Raw genomic sequence first — 20,000 nt, 5'->3', positions numbered from 1 at the left:
CTCTCTCGCTCTCCTCTCTCCCATGCACCTCTGCACCCTCCTTAGTAACCCTCTCCCATACATCTCCCTCAATCCCTACCACATTTATCCTTCTCTCTCTCTCTCTCTCTCTCTCTCTCTCTCTCTCTCTCTCTCTCTCTCTCTCTCTCTGCCGCTGTCCCCATCTTCATCTACCGTCTTACTTCCCAACTACACCACTTCTCTCTCTCTCTCTCTCATCTCATCTACTTCATCTACCATCTTACTTCCTTACTACAATTACTCTCTCATCTTCATCTACTCTCTCTCTCTCCTTCTCTTCTCTCTCTCTCTCTCTCTCATCTTCATCTCATCTACTGTCTTAATTCCCTACTACAATTACTCCTCTTCCCTCTCTCTTAAATCTCTCTCTCTCTCTCTCTCTCTCTCTCTACGACTCTGTCCCCTCCCTTCAGCTACCATCTTACGTCACTTCCATCCCCATACCTTCCTCCCCCCACCTCCAAGGTAACCCATACCCTCCATCCCCTCCCCTTTCCCTATCAAGGCTTCCTTCCACCTTCAACCCCAAAACGCCGACGATTATAAGCCGGCCCTAATCTCGGTCTCTTAATTAACGGTATCTTTAATTAACTCCCGCCCGTTGTAGTAGATGGTTCCTCCTCAGCCGAGGCGAGCGATTATATGCTTTTTAATTTATTCGTTTATTTCAAGGTGGTCGTATATACATCATCGAGATTTTGCGAGATTGTCATTGGATTCTCCATGTATACGTCATCAGTGTATTGCGAGATTGTTTTTGGATTCCCCGTAAATACATCAAAAATATATTGTGAGATTGTAATTGAATTCCCCTTGTATATACAATCAATACATTGTGAGATTGTATTTGGATTCTCCGTAAATACATCAAAAATATATTGCGAGATTGTAATTGAATTCCCCTTATATATATATATATATAATCAATACATTGTGAGATTGTATTTGGATTCCCATAGATACGTCATCAATATATTTTGAGATTGTAATTGGATTCCCCATAAATACATCGTCAATATATTTTGAGGCTGTATTTGGATTCCCCATAGATACGTCATCAATATGTTGTGAGATTGTAGTTGGATTCCCCATATAAACGTCATGAATATATTTTGAGGTTGTAATTGAATTCCCAATAAATATATCATCAATATATTTTGAGAATATATTTGGATTCCCCATATATACATCATCAATGTATTTTGAGATTGTATTTGGATTCCCCATATGTACATCATCGATATATTTTGAGATTGTATTTGGATTCCCCATATATACATCATCAGTATATTTTGAGATTGTAATTGAATTCATAAATATATCATCAATATATTGTGAGATTGTATTTGAATTCCCCATATATACATCATCAATATATCTTGAGATTGTGTTTAGATTCAACTACTCAGTTCTGGTGTCATAGTGAATGTGACTGATTGGTTGATTAATATGATTGGCTGATAGATTGTGAATGTGATTGATTGATTGATTTTGCATAATTTGCGTGGCAGCTACCAGGGTCTTTGCACCGGAAAACATTTTGACCTCATAGTTTAGTAATTGAGAAAATACAAGTATATATTTATGAAGAGGGCCTACAGTATACCGGGTACTGTATCATCGTTATGTTTAAAATACAGTGGAAATAAAGTACAGGATTATATTTATTTCAGGAGACCAGCTTCTGTAATGAAAGAGAAAATACCATCAGAATTATACGTATGCTCTCTCCTGAATCTAAAATTATATCCAAAGTTTGTAGTTTCCATCTGTGAAATGTTTGAGAGAGAGAGAGAGAGAGAGAGAGAGAGAGAGAGAGAGAGAGAGAGAGAGAGAGAGAGAGAGAGAGAGGGGGGGAATTAAAAGTGCTATCTTCCAAACAGATAGCCCCAAATAGGTAAAATAATAGCCAAACTGTAATTTACATTTGTGTAATGCCTGAAGGAGAGAGAGAGAGAGAGAGAGAGAGAGAGGGGGAATTAAAAGCCTGCTATCTTCCAAACAGATAGCCCCAAATAAGTAAAATAATAGCCAAACTGTAATTTACATTTGTGTAATGCCTGAAGGAAAGCGAGAGAGAGAGAGAGAGAGAGAGAGAGAGAGAGAGAGAGAGAGAGAGAGAGAGAGAGAGAGAGAGAGAGAGAGAGGAATTAAAAGCCTGCTTTCTTCCAAATAGTTAGTCCTAAATAGCCTTTTATGTTTGGGCATGAATGCCTCAAATTAATTACATTTGAACATAAAAGAAATATAGCTGTTCTTAGGCTTATGCTCCACGATAATAAGTAAGAATGAGGACTATTTTAAACTGTATAGGTTGAATGCAGAAAATTTTTGGATGATTCATTTCCAGGCGGGAATTTTCTCAATTCTTCCGTATTTCCTGCAGTCTTGCCCGTCTCGGTATCTTCGCCATGGGAAAAAATTACCAGTAAATATCCTTAATCATGTAATTAGCAATTTCAGAAATCAGTAAGTTAGACTTTAAATTTTTTTTAATAATTCAAGATATCTTTATTCAGAAATTGTAATTCTTAGGACTTGACAAGTTTTTTTAGTAACTGAAAATATGAATAAAAATTTTTTAATGACTGAAAATATCCTTATTCACGATCTGTAAATCTCGGGACTTGAACAATTTTTTAATAATTGATAATCCTTTTTCACAAATTTGTAATTCGTAGGACGTAAAAAAATTTTGTATGACTGACAATGTCCTTATTAAAGAAATCGTAATTCTTACAAGAATACTAATTTCCTTAAGGAAAAAGTACTGTACTAATTTCATTATTAATTAAACAAGATCCTTTTCCAGATTAGGGTAAGCTGTGTGTGTGTGCCCCTCACCGGCACCCGAGAACCTAATTTTAATTTCTTTATGGCCCGGGTTTCCGGGCTGCGTCATGCGATATTAATTGCCCTGATTAGATGCTATTAGCTGAAAGCTGTTCGTCTTTTAATTACGGAAAGTAATTCTCGTAACAAGAGCTGGACGTCGGTCTTAGAATTTTATCTCGAGAATTTTTCCTTTTTTATTTATTTTATTTTTCGTATTCTGTTTGGCCTAATTAGAATATTTTACAGTTTTTCGTTCGTTCTGTATTCATAAAAAAATGTGTATTGTTAAGTGAAGAGGTTTTTTTTGAAGAATAAGATTACATTTTCATCCGTGTGTTATATAAGAAAATGTTTTCATTTTTTTGTCTGGCAGAGGGAAAACATTTCCACTGGGCTGTTTTAAGAAATAGTTTTTTGTACTTTTTATGGTATCCTCTATGCAAAGCAGGACCTGTTCTTTAATAAAATAGGCATTTGTGATTTTAAGTTACGTAGTTGGGTCTCTGTCATATGAATTGATGGGTTCATGTGTGTCACTTATGATTTTTTTCAGCGTTAAGAAGTTTCCCCTCAATAGGAACTTTAACATTTTCAGTGAAACACAAACTCACACATATATATTTACATACAAATATACACACACACACACACATATATATATATATATATATATATATATATATATATATATATACATACATATTATATTACAGATACATACATATATATAAATATGTATGTATGTATGTATGTATATATATATATATATATATATATATATATATATATATATATATATATATATATATATATATATATATATATATTTGTGTATGTGTATGTGTGGGGAGGGTAAAAATTCAATTTCTTGAACGACTGACAAAATTGACAACTTTATTTCTGTAATCTTTTAGCTCACGCCCAGGATCTTTCACCAAAGCAAAACTTTTATATAAATATTTTTTTACAACCAAATAAAACAAGTCACTTTATTTAGATAGCAAGCCAAACTTGCACAGCGCGGAGAGGAACCGAGTGTAAACGGAAATAAAAATAACAGTAGAAATAAATAAGAGGAAAAAGGAGGAAGCTAATAAAAAAAAATAAAAGGAAAGGGGGGCGGTGGGTGGGGGGGGGGGTGTGTGAGGTGGGGAAACTCGAAGTAAACAAATAAAATATCGGGTTCCATTCTTTTCCAACACCTGACAGTCGTTTGCAGGAGGCTTCGGATGGAAAATTGCCAAAGTTTTAGCGTGTTAGACGGAAGGATACTTCCTAATGTCAATAGTCTTGGGGGCATGAAGAGTCTCGCTCTCTCTCTCTCTCTCTCTCTGTCTGCTTAGAGGCAGAATGAAGAGAAATGCTTTTTTTTTTCTGTTAAGAAATGGAAGTAGGACAATGATTTCTCTTTCTCTTTCTCTCTCTCTCTCTCTCTCTCTCTCTCTCTGCTCTCTCTCTCTCTGCTTCAGAGGTAGAATGAAGAGAAATGCTTTTTCTCTGCTCAGAAAAGGAAGTGAGAAAATTATTATTCTCTCTCTCTCTCTCTCTCTCTCTCTCTCTCTCTCTCTGCCTGCTTCCTTAGAGGTAGAATGAAGAGAAATGCTTTTATCTGTTCAGAAAAAGGAAGTGAGAAAATTATTCTCTCTCTCTCTCTCTCTCTCTCTCTCTCTCTCTCCCCTCTCTCCCCTTCTCTCTCTCTCTCTCTCTCTCTCTCTCTCTCTCTCTGCCTGCTTCCTTAGAGGTAGAATGAAGAGAAATGCTTTTTCTCTGTTCAGGAAAAGGAAGTGAGAAAATTATTCTCCTGTATGTGTGTGACGAAAAATGCATTATTAGCAGGCAAACGCTTACTATAAAGCAGCAAATATTCAAGTGCTTTAATAATGCACGACTTCTGAATATTAAGATCAGAGAGGAAATGAACATTTATATTACTATTTCTCATAAGAATTCTTAGAAATATAAAACGAAATTATTGTTTCTTGTTCAATAAACACTCTAAAGCAAGCGCTGCGTCGATGTAGGTTTTGACCCTGTTTGGGATTGTTTTAGTGGCTCCCCTTAAAAAAAATAATTTTTTTTATTTTCACTTAACTCTTCGCTGAAGCTGATGTTTAAGGCAGATGAAAATACAACCTTTTTTTTATAGTGCAGATGAAAATATAAATGTTTTTATAATGCAGATAAAAGTATAACTTTTATAAAGAAGATAAAAATATATTTTCATTATGGAGATAAAAATAAAACTTTTTTTATAATGCAGATAAAAATATAAATTTTTTTATAATGTAGATAAAAATATGACTTTTTTTATAATGCAGATAAAAATATAAATTTTTTTATAATGCAGATAAAAATATAACTTTTTATAATGCAGATAAAAATATAATTTTTTGTAATGCATATAAAATAAATTTTATAATGCATATAAAAATATAACTTTTTATAATGTAGATAAAAATATAAATTTTTTTTATAATACAGATAAAAATATAATTTTTTTATAATGCAGATAAAAATATAACAATTTTTATAATGCAGATAAAAATATAACTTTTTTTATAATGCAGATAACAATATACCTTTTTTCATGATAGCGTTTCGGATATTTTGATTTTATTCACTTATTTTTTATTATAGATAAAAAAGTAACAACGTATTTCACGTTAGAATTTGGGATATTTTATTAAATTTCATTTATTTATTTATTTATTTATTTATTCATTATTAGCAGATTCAGTTATTTACGTACACCAAATATAACTTTTTTTTTCTCGGATTCACTTGTCTGTTGACGCTTAGGGGCGTCTTATCAGAATTTTGTCGATTCTTAATTTCTCATTAAGCCGAACAATCGAACGTTTGTGATGCCATTTTGGCATATGGATTAATTTTTACGTGGGTGTCAAATTCCTGTATCGAAGTTATGTACAAAGAATTCGGGAATAAAGTATAAATGATTTAATCCGAAAGTTTGGGGATAAAGTATAAACTATTTAATCCGACCGTAAGTTTTGTTTTTCAAGTTTCCTCACTTGGTAAAAGGTGAACATGGATGACGATGATGATATATTGTTAATTTTTCCTTTTGAGGGAAAAGCTTAATACTTTATCATTTTTGGTTGGAACATTAATTTTTTTTCTATTGTGAACAACACGAATATGTTGTAGAAGACATACTTTGAACAACATGAATATGTTGTAGTATATTTGAATATATACTCGTAATGTTGTTTACAAATCTTTAGTAATGAGGTGAGCTTTCATTCGAAGAGTTATAGTTTTAAATATGTATATATATATATAATTATATATATATATATATATATATATATATATATATATATATATATATATATTATATATATATATATATATTTATATTATATATATATATATATATATATATATATATATATATATATATATATATATATATATATTCATTCCAGAAGTCACTGACACCAAGTCCATCATTTAAGATGTTTGAGAGAGAGAGAGAGAGAGAGAGAGAGAGAGAGAGAGAGAGAGAGAGAGAGAGAGAGAGAGAGAGAGAGAGATAATATGTCCGCACGTGCGTTGTTTAAAAAGCAGCGCATAGGGACACAGAGGGAGAAACGTCGCGTCGCCTCGGTATATAATATATTATATAAATAATGTTTCGAGTTCCCGAAAAAAGAAGAGAGAGAGAGAGAGAGAAATCGGTTCTTTTCCGCCTGAGTGAAGACGAAAGGGAAATCTCTCACCTCCCTTTTTCAGGGCGACGCGGATGGAAAAGGTATTTTTACCCGGGCCTGAAAGGCCTGACAATTTAACACCCCCACCCCCACCTTCCCTCTCTCTCTCTCTCTCTCTCTCTCTCTCTCTCTCATATAAATATTAACATTAGAGAATATTTGTGGAATTTTTATTAGAATTTCGATAGTGATTTGGGCGTTAATAATAATAATAATAATAATAATAATAATAATAATAATAGTAATAATAATAATAATAATTATAATATAGGCAGTAGACCCTCTTTCAAGCATAATTCTGTACACAAAGGTATTCTGAAAAGAAAACTTTAGACTACATGTCTGTTCACTGTAAAGTAAATACTGCTTCTTTGTGTTTCCAAAATACAGTTTTAAATCCTTTTCCATTTTTGCGTTTGCTGTCACGGAATTTGCTTTAATTTATTGGGGCGATGAGTGAGAATTGGCATCCTTTGGTTACAGAAGAATGGTAATGAGTTTGTCTTGTGTTATGAATGTACATAAAGATGAATAGGAAGGAATTAGTTGATAAGTTGTTGAGGTAAATCTTCTCTTCGCTCTGGATGAATTAAAGGAATTCCTTGTCTAATTCCTAAATTGACGGCGCAAAGGTTTTATCAGCATTCAAGTTATACCCACTAAGGTGTCTTATATTCACGGTGTTCTTCAGGAATTTGTTCCAACCTTGGCTACTTAAAAATTTACCTAATGCCTCCCGCTCTTTGGAAGTTGGTTTTTCTGATATGAAATTATTAAGTAGAAATTATCCGTCTGTCTGTGTTGGAAATTAGGTCAATTTACGAGTTGTGGAAGATACCGACAGTTATTTACATTTGTATTGAATACGTTCGACTGTGTTCTCCCTTGGTTCGTATTGAAGAACCAATAATACACATGCCTTAAAAGAGAGAGAGAGAGAGAGAGAGAGAGAGAGAGAGAGAGAGAGAGAGAGAGAGAGAGAGAGAGAAAACTAGTAACACATTTCTCCATCGTCAAAAGAGAGAGAGAGAGTGAACACCCGTAATACATATCTTCAAGAGGAGAGAGAGAGAGAGAGCACTAACAACACATATCTCTATCTTCAACAAAGAGAGAGAGAGAGAGCGAGAGAGCCAACAACACACATCTCACAACAGAGAGAGAGGGGGAGAGAACCAACAACGCACGTCTTACAACAGGAGTGGGGAGAGAGAGAGAGAGAGAGAGAGAGAGAGAAATTTTCGGCGCTCATTGAAATGCTTTACATAACACCTGTGGCTTTTAACCTTTCGTTGCTTTAGATGCGCTCTACCTGCCTGCCTGCCTGTGTTCATAGGTATTTTGAAATATTCCCATAAAAAAAATAACAGTAAAAAATAACATTCTACCAATTTCATGTTTTTCACGTAGTCAACTGGACAGCGCATTTTAGTGAAAAATAATTTTTTTTTTTTGTTCAAGAATTCAAAATATGCTTTAAATTCTTTAATATAGATCAGTGGGGTTTAGCACCAGTGAATATGTAATTAGGTATATATTTACTTATTGTATTATATGCATTTAAATGGATATTTTCTTGGATATTTTGATATGTATTTATACACACACATATACATACATATATATATATATATATATATATATATATATATATATATATATATATATATATATATATATATATACATATACATACATACATATATTTTATATATACATTATATATATATATATATATATATATATATATATATATATATATATATATATATGTGTATATATATATATATATATATACATATATATATATATATATATATATATATATATATATATATATATATATATAATATATAAACACATTACACGTTCATATACATATATTCGATTATACTCTGTAGAAAGTCCACTGTCAGTTAATGGTATCTGGTCTTTTGCGTAATAATATTTGCACATTTTGGTAGAAAATAAACAATATAATATTGCCACGTACATAGTACTCAAGGAGGAGCATAAACTATGTAGACCTAAGCAGCGAATTACGTACTCAGTAGTTAAACAACTGGGAGGGTCAGAACTAAAACAAAGAAGAGCTTGGGATTACAACCTTGCTGGAAACCTTGAAAAATTATACTTCTAGGAAAATGATAATGTTATGGGAAATTTTTTTTAATAAAAATTGGAAGATTTATTTTTTTGGTAAAATAAAGTATAATTCTTGCTTGGATATTATTTCAGTTGTTATTGGTATAATGGGAGATTCCCAGCGTTCGACTCTCCGAGCGGCCAATGAAGAATTAGGGGAATTTATTTCTGGTGATAGAAATTCATTTCTCGTCATAATGTGGTTCGGATTCCACAATAAGCTGTAGGTCCCGTTGCTAGGTAACCAGTTGGTTCTTAGCTACGTAAAAATAAATCTAATCCTTCGGGCCAGCCCTCTCTAGGAGAGCTGTTAATCAGCTCAGTGGTCTGGTTAAACTAAGATACACTTAACTTTATTCTTAAAAAGAGATGGATATTATTATTATTATTATTATTATTATTATTATTATTATTATTATTATTATTATTATTATTATTATTATTATTATTATTATTATTATTATTATTATTATTATCGGAAAGTGTTAATAAAATTGAAAGTTTATTTCTTTGTAAAATGAAATATGTTTTTTGCTTATTAACTGAGATTATTTGAGTTAAATATGAACTGGGAGGTTTATTCTGGAAATAAATGGATATTATATATATATATATATATATATATATATATATATATATATATATATATATATTAGTTTTATTTGAAAGAGTTTCAGTAAAAATGGGAAGGCTTATTTCATTGTAAATTAAAAAATTACTTATGCTTGTTAACTGAGATTATTTCAGTTGAATATGAAATGGTAGATTTTTTCTTGATCTAAATGGGTATTATTATTATTATTATTATTATTATTATTATTATTATTATTATTATTATTATTATTATTATTATTATTATTATTACTAGAAAAAAAGGAGATGTATTATGTTGGTCCTCTAAATTGGGAGAGAGAGAAAGAGAGAATGAAAAGATTTATTCATGATACAAATATTATTTTTGTAGAAAAATGAGATGCGTGATGTTTTCCCTCCTAAAATGAGAGAGAGAGAGAGAGAGAGAGAGAGAGAGAGAGAGAGAGAGAGAGAGAGAGAGAGAGAGAGAGAGAATGTGCTTTCATTTCGTCATTACCAGTCATTGAAATCTAATACCCGATATCCAATTCCATTGGCAGCAGCTCGATGGAACGCGGCCCCATTTTTTTTTTTTTTCTTTTTGTAATTCTGATTATTATTCCGGCATAATTATTAAAATGGAATTGTTTTTAGTTCAGATTAATCGCTATACAATATCCTCTTGAAAGTCGGTTGGTTGTGGGGAGGGGGGGGAGGGGAGGGGGCGGGTGGGGGTGGTTTAAAAATTGGTTGCACTCCACAGAACTCTAATGAGCAGATTTTCCCTTTCAACAAGTTTTAACTCGCGTAATTGGACGGGAAAAGTGCCGCATTGGCAACCCTTCCTCCTCCTCCTCCTCCTCCTCCTCCTCCTCCTCCTCCTCCCACTATCCAGTGCAAGTCCAACAGTGGTTCGCTTCTGTTTAGCTCTCTGGTGTGATATATGAGGTGGGGTCTCTCTCTCTCTCTCTCTCTCTCTCTCTCTCTCTCTCTCTCTCTCACGAAAGATTTGGAGAAACAAGAACTAAGAAAACATTCTCTCTCTCTCTCTCTCTCTCTCTCTCTCTCTCACTCTCTCTCTCTCTCTCTGAAAGATTTGGAGAAACAAGAACTAAGAAAACTTTCAACATTCTCTCTCTCTCTCTCTCTCTCTCTCTCTCTCTCACGGAATATTTGAAGAAGCAAGAACTAAGAAAACTTTCAACATTCTCTCTCTCTCTCTCTCTCTCTCTCTCTCTCTCTCTCTCTCAGGAGTGTCTCACCATAAATCAGTGAATAATCCTTTCAAGTAGCAGTTCCCTACTAATTCCAGGACCTGTTAATTACAGATACAAGGCACACAGAGACACTGCGATTTTAAAAGCTTAAACTCTCGCATCCAAATCACGCTTTAAAGAAGGGGGCGGGGGAGGGGCGAGTTGGCAGTGCCGATAACTTTGTTACGTAGGAATTAGTTTTCCGTTCGAAGTCTCGGCAAAGTGCAAACGTGAATTTTCGTCCGGAAATAAATTTCTTTTTTTTTTCGGGGGCGGGGTGGGAGGGGTCCATATTTCAAATGCAGCTATTGGTTGATATAGATAACGGTAAAAGCGCCTGGTGGGCTGGGGCGGGGAGGGTGTTCGTATTCGTCAATTTGCAGTGGAGGCATATTTTTTCATTATGTTTTTTTTATCAGTAGGTTCCAGTACTACTGCTATGGTCCCGAGAAATGGATTTATATTCTGTTCATGATTTTTCCTCCAGTTTTGGTAAATTCCACTATAACTGCTTTGCTATAGTTCTAGAAATTGGATTTAAAAGCGTTAATATATTTCGGCTATCAGCAAATGCAGGTATCAGTGGTATGGACCGGAGGAATTGATTGGCATTCTGTTAATTATTTTTGTTTTCACTGTCAACAGGTTTCAGTGGGCCGTTCGCTCGTTCTTGATTCGATTCCGGAATAAAAGGAGAAGAATCTGCGTCACAAATAACTTGATATATATTCTTTTATTTTCATTTTTCACGTTGATTGGTTCCCCCAAGTTGTTGCTAACTATTTCGAGTGAGTCTGCAGCCCCAGACCTGTCAAGTACCGTGTTTCACCGGATAGTATTCCCCGCATGGCCCCTAGCTGCAACCCCTTTCATTCCTTTTTCTGTCCCTCCGTTCATGTTCTCTTTCTTCCATCTTACTTCCCTTAACCCTCTCCTAACAATTGTTTCGGAGTGCAACTGCGAGGTCTTCCTCCTGTGACACCTTTCAAACCTTCTTACTCTCGGTGTCCCTTTCAGCTCTGCATGACCTCTTCATAGATCCCAGCACTTGGTCTTTGGGATAAATTTCACATTTTATTCCAGTCCATCCACAGGATAATGTTGGGATGATCTTGAAGGGAAGATAGTGCAATCGTTGCAAAGATTTCTTGGTGCACTTTTTACAGTGTCATCTCTAAACGCGAAGCGAAATTGCTGTTCACCTTCGTAATTTGGAATAAATCGGGAAGTAGGTTCGGCAGGTTCAGGGCTAAATTCCCGTCAGACACTTGATGCCCCACTCTCGTATCGTGCTCCTAAGAATGGTTATTTTTGCATAGGTAATACAGGACTTTCTGAATTTCATCGTTTGACGAGATTGTTGGTGGGTGCTACACTCGCCGGAACCCGGGGCTACTGTCTCCCCTACCTACCCTGTCCCCACCCTGGGTGGACAAACAGGTTTGCAGGAGGAAGTGTGGATGTCTCCCCCTCCCTCCCGTTCCCTTACCTACCCCGCCCCCACCTGGGGGGGACAAACAGGTTTGCAGGAGGAGGGTCGATGTCTCGCCTACTCCCCGATCCCCTACCTACCCCGTCGCCACCCGGGGCGGACAAACAAGTTTCAGGAGGAGGTGGGGATGTCTCCCCTACCCTGCCGGTCCCCCTACCTACCCGCCCCCACCCGGAGCGGACAAACCGGTTTGCAGGGGGTGGGTGGCTGTGTCATGTCTCCCATACTGTCTCCTGGGGGAGTACAAACAAGATCAGTTCCTCTCGTATTTTATTATTATAGAGATAATAGAGTTGGTTGTTACCTTAGACCTCTTGCATTTATCTGACAGCAACTAAGAATCACTGAATTATGTCAGAGTGCCCAGGTATTGTACATCCGGCTTCAAGTATTTTCAATTTTCTTTCCCTTTGCAGTAAGTTGTTTTAGGATATTCCTTGTCATATTATTGACTCTGATACAATTACTTTTAAAATGAGTCTCTAATGCTATAAAATGATACAGTTACTATTAAAATGAGTCTCTAATACTACAAACAAAGTCTTGTTTCATTGATTCAGTGGATCTGACGAATTGTTATTCTTGTGTTTCTGTATTTATCTGCTTGATGCGTCATTTTGATTGCATTGTTTTCATTTGTTGGTTATTTACCTTTTTCCGTGTGGTCTTTTTATTTTGTGGAAGCTTGTAAAGTCAATAATCATTAGTTTTGTTCTTTCTCGATTTTGTTCTTTTTGAATAATAATAATAATAATAATAATAATAATAATAATAATAATAATAATAATTTATATATATATATATATATATATATATATATATATATATATATATATATAAATTATATATATATATGTATGTATACTTATACATACACGCACGTGTTCATGGAGATATACGTATATATATATATATGATATATATATACATATACATATACATACTCATTCATATATATTCTCTCTCTCTCTTTCTCTCTCTCTTCCCCACTTCTTTAATTAATACATATATACATATATAATATATTTATATATACTTATACATACACACACGTGTTCATATATACATATATATATATATATATATATATATATATATATATATATATATACATATATATATATATCACTCTCTCTCTCTCTCTCTCTCTCTCTCTCTCTCTCTCTCTCTCTCTCTCTCTCTCTACCTGGAATTAAAAATCGAATCAAATATGTTATTTGAGTATCACATTTCCTCCCATCCCCTTATTGTAAAAGCGACGAATTTGCTTTTTTTTTTTTTGCAGTAATATTAAAAGTGCTCCATTGTTCCACTTTAATATATTTGGTATATATCTCTGCATTCCGAATGTAGGCGACGGGTATCTACGTGGATCCATAGCGGCTTTCCCAATCGAGGATAACTGCTGGAATCTCTTGCTTTGTCGTGCTTGTTTATTGTTTGGATTTGAGAGGATCAGTTGTGATTTCATCCTCGTTATTTAGCTAATCATTTATGTGGATCTGTACTGGTGTATGTAAATATATATATATATATATATATATATATATATATATATATATATATATATATATATATATATATATATATATATCTATATATATATATATATATATATATATATATATGTATATATATATGTATATATATATCTTTGTTTATATATTTGTATGTGTGTGTCTGTCTGTATGTGTGTACGCATATGAGTGTGTGTGAGTGTGAAGAAAAGACAGTTTGTATCCATCATTATCTATCGTTCAGTAATTTATCCTCACGTCTTTTCGTTGCAATAAAAACCATTACAATATATACATATATATATGTGTGTGTGTTTGTGCGTGTGTGTGTGTGTGTTTGTGTTTGTAAAGAATCATGAGGCAGCTGATGCTGGAGCAAACTTCTTGCATATAGGTTTCATTCTTCCTTCTGCAAGTAGATGAATGCAACAGTGACTATTTTCTTGTAATTAATTATCACCAGCACTTTTAAGGAAGAGTGAATATTCGTGTCGAAATATTAAAGCTTTTGTCCCACGATCCTAAATCCTCTGCGACTCATTGCAGAGAGAACAAGGCTGCAAAAGAAGGTATCACGAATGTTTTTCAGTTGAATAAATAGTTAAAATTGATGTAAACCCACTTGGAATGAATTTAAAGAATTTAGACAGTCCTGTTCAATGTCGTAATATTGTATAAAAAAATGTGGGTGGGCTTATTAAAGTTTAAAATATATTTGCTATTGAACGTACGTGTTGAGAGAGAGAGAGAGAGAGAGAGAGAGAGAGAGAGAGAGAGAGAGAGAGTGAGAGAGAGAGAGAGAGAGGTGAAATATAAAGTCAACATTTAGTTATTGTGCTCTACTTGAATATTGATTTAATCCATACATGAGAGAGAGAGAGAGAGAGAGAGAGAGAGAGAGAGAGAGAGAGAGAGAGTGAAGAGAGAGAGAGAGAGGGTATAAAGTCAACATTTAGTTATTGTGCTCTACTTGAATATTGATTTAATCCATACATGAGAGAGAGAGAGAGAGAGAGAGAGAGAGAGAGAGAGAGAGAGAGAGAGAGAGGTGAACTAAAGTCAATATTTAGAAACTGTGCTCTACTTGAATACTGATTTGATCCGTACATACGACAGAGAGAGAGAGAGAGAGAGAGAGAGAGAGAGAGAGACGTGAAACAAAGTCAATATCTGGTAAGCTCGCTCTACTTGAATACTAATTTATCCATACATTTAAAGTCGCTGTTCTGTTAAATGCAAGTTTGTGGAGCCCATTGGTGGTCTCACTTTAAAGAGAGAGAGAGAGAGAGAGAGAGTGGGGGAGAGAGAGAGAGAGAGAGAGTACAAATAATACGCTTCCCAACTTTATTATATCTTTTAATGTTTTTATATATTTGTGTTTATATCTGCAAAAGATTGATTTATCTCATCCCTTTATTATATTATGGGCGCATATATTTATACAAGTAAACCTATATGCGAGTATATATGTAAGCACATATATAAAAATGTAAAGAAGTGATCATGAAACTGTTTATAACCTTTATTAGCATGTGTGTATATAATATATATATATATATATATATATATATATATATATATATATATATATATATATATATATACATACATACATACATACATACATACATACATACATACATACATACATACATACATATATATAAATGTCTGTGTGTCTGACTGTATCTTAAAAGATAATCAAACAGTTATTGTTTGAGTCAAGCTATGTATATGTATGTATGTGTGTGTGCGTTTTAAAGTACAAACGGTAATAAATATCTAAAAACACCTCGTTTGATATTTATGCAAATCGTTATCGATTCTAAATTAATTTTTTTTTTTCGCTCATGGAAAATTGTAGTGTAGTGTGCGTGGAAGACGGCATTAAGGTTCGGAGCTCTCTCTCTCTCTCTCTCTCTCTCTCTCTCTCTCTCTCTCTCTCTCTCTCTCTCTCTCTCTCTCAGGAAGGGGTTATTCTACTGGAGCGAATTTATGACTATGTTAGGCCTCAGTTACTGAGTTTGTGCAGATATGCTGTAGATATACTGTATATATATATATATATATATATATATATATATATATATATATATATATATATATATATATATATATATATCTCTGCAGGAACCTCACATTCAAAATATATTTACGTAAAATAAAGCAACGTCTCAATGACAATTTATTTACATGAGAGACGTGCAACCTCACATTCAGAATATCTTTATGTGAGGGAAAAGGAACATCACATTTAAAATATACTTTCTCAAGAGAGGAGGCAAGCAGTCTCACATTCAAAGTATATTTGCGTAAGAGACAAGCAACCTCACATAGTCAGAATATATTGCACGTAAGAGACAAGCAACCTCACATTCAGAATATATTTACATGAGAGACAAGAAACGTCCCATTCAAAATATATCCCTTCGTATCCAAGCAACCTGTCCTGGTAATCCTCGAAGTTCGTCCAGTCATCATCTTTAATAATAAGTGGAAGACACGGCCGTTCTCGGCAAACGCAACAACTCAAACAGAACCCGTTCTTGGAAGTTCACTTGCTTTGCTGAACTTCGTCGTCGCTCCAACTTTACCCTGAGGGGAAGTTTGCCTTGGGAGAAGTTGGTTGGTCCACGTTGAACGGAGGTTACTCAGGGAAATGTACGGTTGGGGCGTTAAGTTTTCGCTGTGTTTTAATGCCTGGAGTTCTAAAATATTAGCGGGTGGGTTACTTTCTCTCTCTCTCTCTCTCTCTCTCTCTCTCTCTCTCTCTTCTGAAGTTGACCACGTTGTACACTTCTAATAGATGTTTCTACTTAAGAACACGCAACACTTTCTCCCTCCTGAAGTTTAAATTAGCAAACCTCTCTCTCTCTCTCTCTCTCTCTTCTGGAAGCTGACTACGATGTACACTTCTAATAGATGTTTCTACTTAAGAACACGCAATACTTTCTCCCTCCCGAAGTTTAAATTAGCAAACTCTCTCTCTCTCTCTCTCTCTCTCTCTCTCTCTCTCTCTCTCTTCTGAAGCTGACCACGTTGTCACTTCTAATAGATGTTTCTACTTAACGCAGGGCTTTCTCCTCCTGAAGTTTAAATTACAAACTTCTCTCTCTCTCTCTCTCTTCTGGAAGCTGACTACGATGTACACTTAATTGATGTTTATACTAAGAACACGCAATACTTTCTCCCTCCCGAAGTTTAAATTAGCAAACTCTCTCTCTCTCTCTCTCTCTCTCTCTCTCTTTGCTGGAAGCTTAGTACATCAGCAGATGACATTGTGCAATTGTAATCGATGTTTATACTTTAAGAACACGCAAGACACTTTCCCCCTCCCGAAGTTTAAATTAGCAAACCCTCTCTCTCTCTCTCTCTCTCTCTCTCTCATAGCACTTGATTTGAACATTAACGCTTTACCCGAAGTTTATAGAGAACCGACCAGGAAAACCGCAGGCATTGTGGATACCATGCGGTTTTATGACGTCACGGCTGCCCAAAATTGGACACCAGTATGTTGCCTGCATTGACGTGTTTTGTTTTCTTTTTTAAATTTCAGAATGAAACGTAGGCTTGCAATGCTTGCAGCTGCCACACGCAAATATGTATGAAAGAATATTTATTCCACAGGCTTACTGTTGTAAGAGCAGTAGCGATTCCAGATCGCAAAACTGTTGAGTGATGGACGTTCGGGGACTTGAAATAGAATGAAATTGCTATTCTAGGGTTTTACAGAACTGGAATACGAAATCTTCTGGAATGGGTTCGTAAGCTGCTTGGGAATATGAACGCATATTGTATAATTACAGTGCAGCTAAATACTCTATTACCTCGGGTGACCTTGTGAATCAGAATTATGCAAGAGAATAGAAAAAAATTCTTCGGATAAATTTTCGCAAATGATGATGTAGGTAATTAAGGCAGAGGCTCTTGGATACAAATATGCAAACATTGTTAATTATTTATAGAGAGAGTTGAGCTATTATCGATGAATCTCTAACTAGAACGTGGATAAAATTAATTAACATGGTCGAGTAAAATACACTTTCCAACTAGGTATTTTCATTTATGTGAGAAGACTTCAGTGTTAGACATTAAAATCATAGTTTTGAGAATTCTTACACTCATAGTTTTTAGAATTTTTAATTAGATTTCTTTTGTAATTGTTTAGAAATGGAGCGAAAGCTTATTTTTTTAAATTATTCTTGATTAATGTGCTGGACTTAGTCAGCTGTGAAGTGCAGTATAAAATGCAGTGACAGGTGTCAGATGATGGGGTGTCTTTTTTAAACAGTTTTCTTTAAAAAAAATTATCCGTCATACGAACCGCTTGTAGTCCTTGATAATGCAGCCTAGATAAACTAATTTACAGTACCATTTTAAATAAACAGTACAGGAACATGTTGAGTTTTGATAACCTTTTACATTTTAGTGTGTATGGCTTTGTGTGTGAGAGAGAGAGAGAGAGAGACAGAGAGAGACAGAGAGAGAGAGAGGGTGTTTGAAAAATTTGGCATTGATAGGAAATTGCCTGCGGCCGATCATCGGATGGCTGAGTTGACTTAGGTGCTAAGTAGGGGATTAAATAAAGTTATTCTTTTATATTAAGAAGTTTGGCTTTACCTTTCACCACAGGACTTTAGAAGTTGTACTTAGCAGCAGTGGGAGTAGTGGTAGTAAGGGTTATGTTAGTAAAAGTGGGGAACTCATAGGGAATCCCATAACAGCATTGTGTCAGAGTTCCTTGGAGAAAAATCCTGAAACCTCTCTCTCTCTCTCTCTCAAAAATCTTTATATCGTCCACTTACAATTTATCTTGAAAAAGCACTCGAGTTGAAAATCTCTCTCTCTCTCTCTCTCTCTCATAATCTTTATATCTTCCTCTTACAATTTACCTTGAAAAGCACTCGGGTTGAAAATTTCCTCTCTCTTAGTGTGAGGTGCCTCACACTGAGGGACCTGGGGCAACCCGAACGAACTGTCAGGTAAGGTTAAGGTAAGGTCTCTCTCTCTCTCTCTCTCTCTCTCTCTCTCTTTCTCTCTCTCTCTCTCTTCCAGAGAAAGGGGGAAGGGGTGCTAGTTACTCAAGGGGCAGCCAAATCGACAACTAGAAACGTTATCACTTATGGCGAAAAGTGGTGACTTTAATTGATTGGATTCTATAACTTGGCATAACAACAGCACACGTATTATTGACTTCGCGTTGGAAAACCGATGGCTACGACTGGGGTGAAAAAGCTATCTCTCTCTCTCTCTCTCTCTCTCTCTCTCTCTCTCACACACACACACACACACGACGGGTTGTTTTGACCTGTTCGCGTCTTGTTTGCTGAAATGTGTTGTGTTCGGCTGTCGTTTGCTTGTCCGTCAGACATTCGATATCCGATGTGGAAATTGAATCCCGATTGTGTTTGAACGGTTATGGCGTCGAAGGTTTGGCCTTTTTTAGTTTTCTGTAAAAGAAAACTGTTGTGCCGGCTTTGTCTGTCCGTCCGCACTTTTTTTTTCTGTCCGCCCTCAGATCTCAAAAACTACTGAGGCTGGAGAGCTGCAAATTGGTATGTTGATCATCCACCCTCCAGTCATCAAACATACCAAATTGCAGCCTTCTAGTCTCAGTGGTTTTTATTTTATTTAAGGTTATTTAATCGTGCTTCTGGCAACGCATCAACACAGGCCACCACGGCCGGCTGAGAGTTTCATGGGCCGCGGCTCATACAGCATTATACCGAGACCACTTGAAAATAGATCTGTTTTCGGTGGCCTTGATTATACGCTGTACAGAAAATTCGATTGCGCCGAAGAAACTTCGAAGTGTTTTAGTTTTTTTCTTTTTATAAAATTCTTTAAAAGATATGTTTATTTTTACTTATCTTCTTGTATTTTTTTCATGGAATAAAATCTTAACAATAGCGAGAAAAATTTTATTTTGCTTGCTAATATATATTTAAATAATTACCACTTAGATCTCTAGACTGAGATCTCTAGACTGAGTTACAAGCGTTTGATTTCAGTGGACCCCCGATTGTCTAAGCAGTGGCTTAGGATCAAGTTGTTAACCGACTGTTGTGGGTAGCAGCTAGCATAGAGGGAGATGAAAGACGAAACGTGTGTGTGTGTATATATGTATATATATATATATATATATATATATATATATATATATTATATATTCTGTATACATATAAATTTCTGACAATCAAAGATCGAACTCAGGTCTTTCAGTTGAAAGACGAGTCCGCTGCCAACTTCTTTCATGACTTGTGTGGCTTGGTTGGTAGCGGTCTTGTTCTTTCAATAACTGAAAGACCTGGGTTCGATCCTGATGCGAGTCAGAAATTTATTTCTGTTCCACACGTGATTGCGTGTCGATTATTTCTATATATATATATATATATATATATATATATATATATATATATATATATAT

At 34.8% G+C, this 20,000-nt stretch overlaps 1 protein-coding gene across 1 annotated transcript in view; it reads left to right on the top strand.

The window, feature by feature from the left end:
• The window catches only part of LOC136838446 (proteoglycan Cow-like), a 620,993-nt gene that overhangs the window by 238,114 nt on the left and 362,879 nt on the right, over positions 1–20,000 (top strand). The gene's annotated exons all lie outside the window — the stretch shown is intronic.

This window comes from Macrobrachium rosenbergii, chromosome 5 (genome assembly GCF_040412425.1).
Source record: "Macrobrachium rosenbergii isolate ZJJX-2024 chromosome 5, ASM4041242v1, whole genome shotgun sequence".
Taxonomy (NCBI): domain Eukaryota; kingdom Metazoa; phylum Arthropoda; class Malacostraca; order Decapoda; family Palaemonidae; genus Macrobrachium; species Macrobrachium rosenbergii.
Note: the sequence above shows the minus strand (reverse complement) of the source record. Positions and strands in the feature narration are given on the sequence as shown.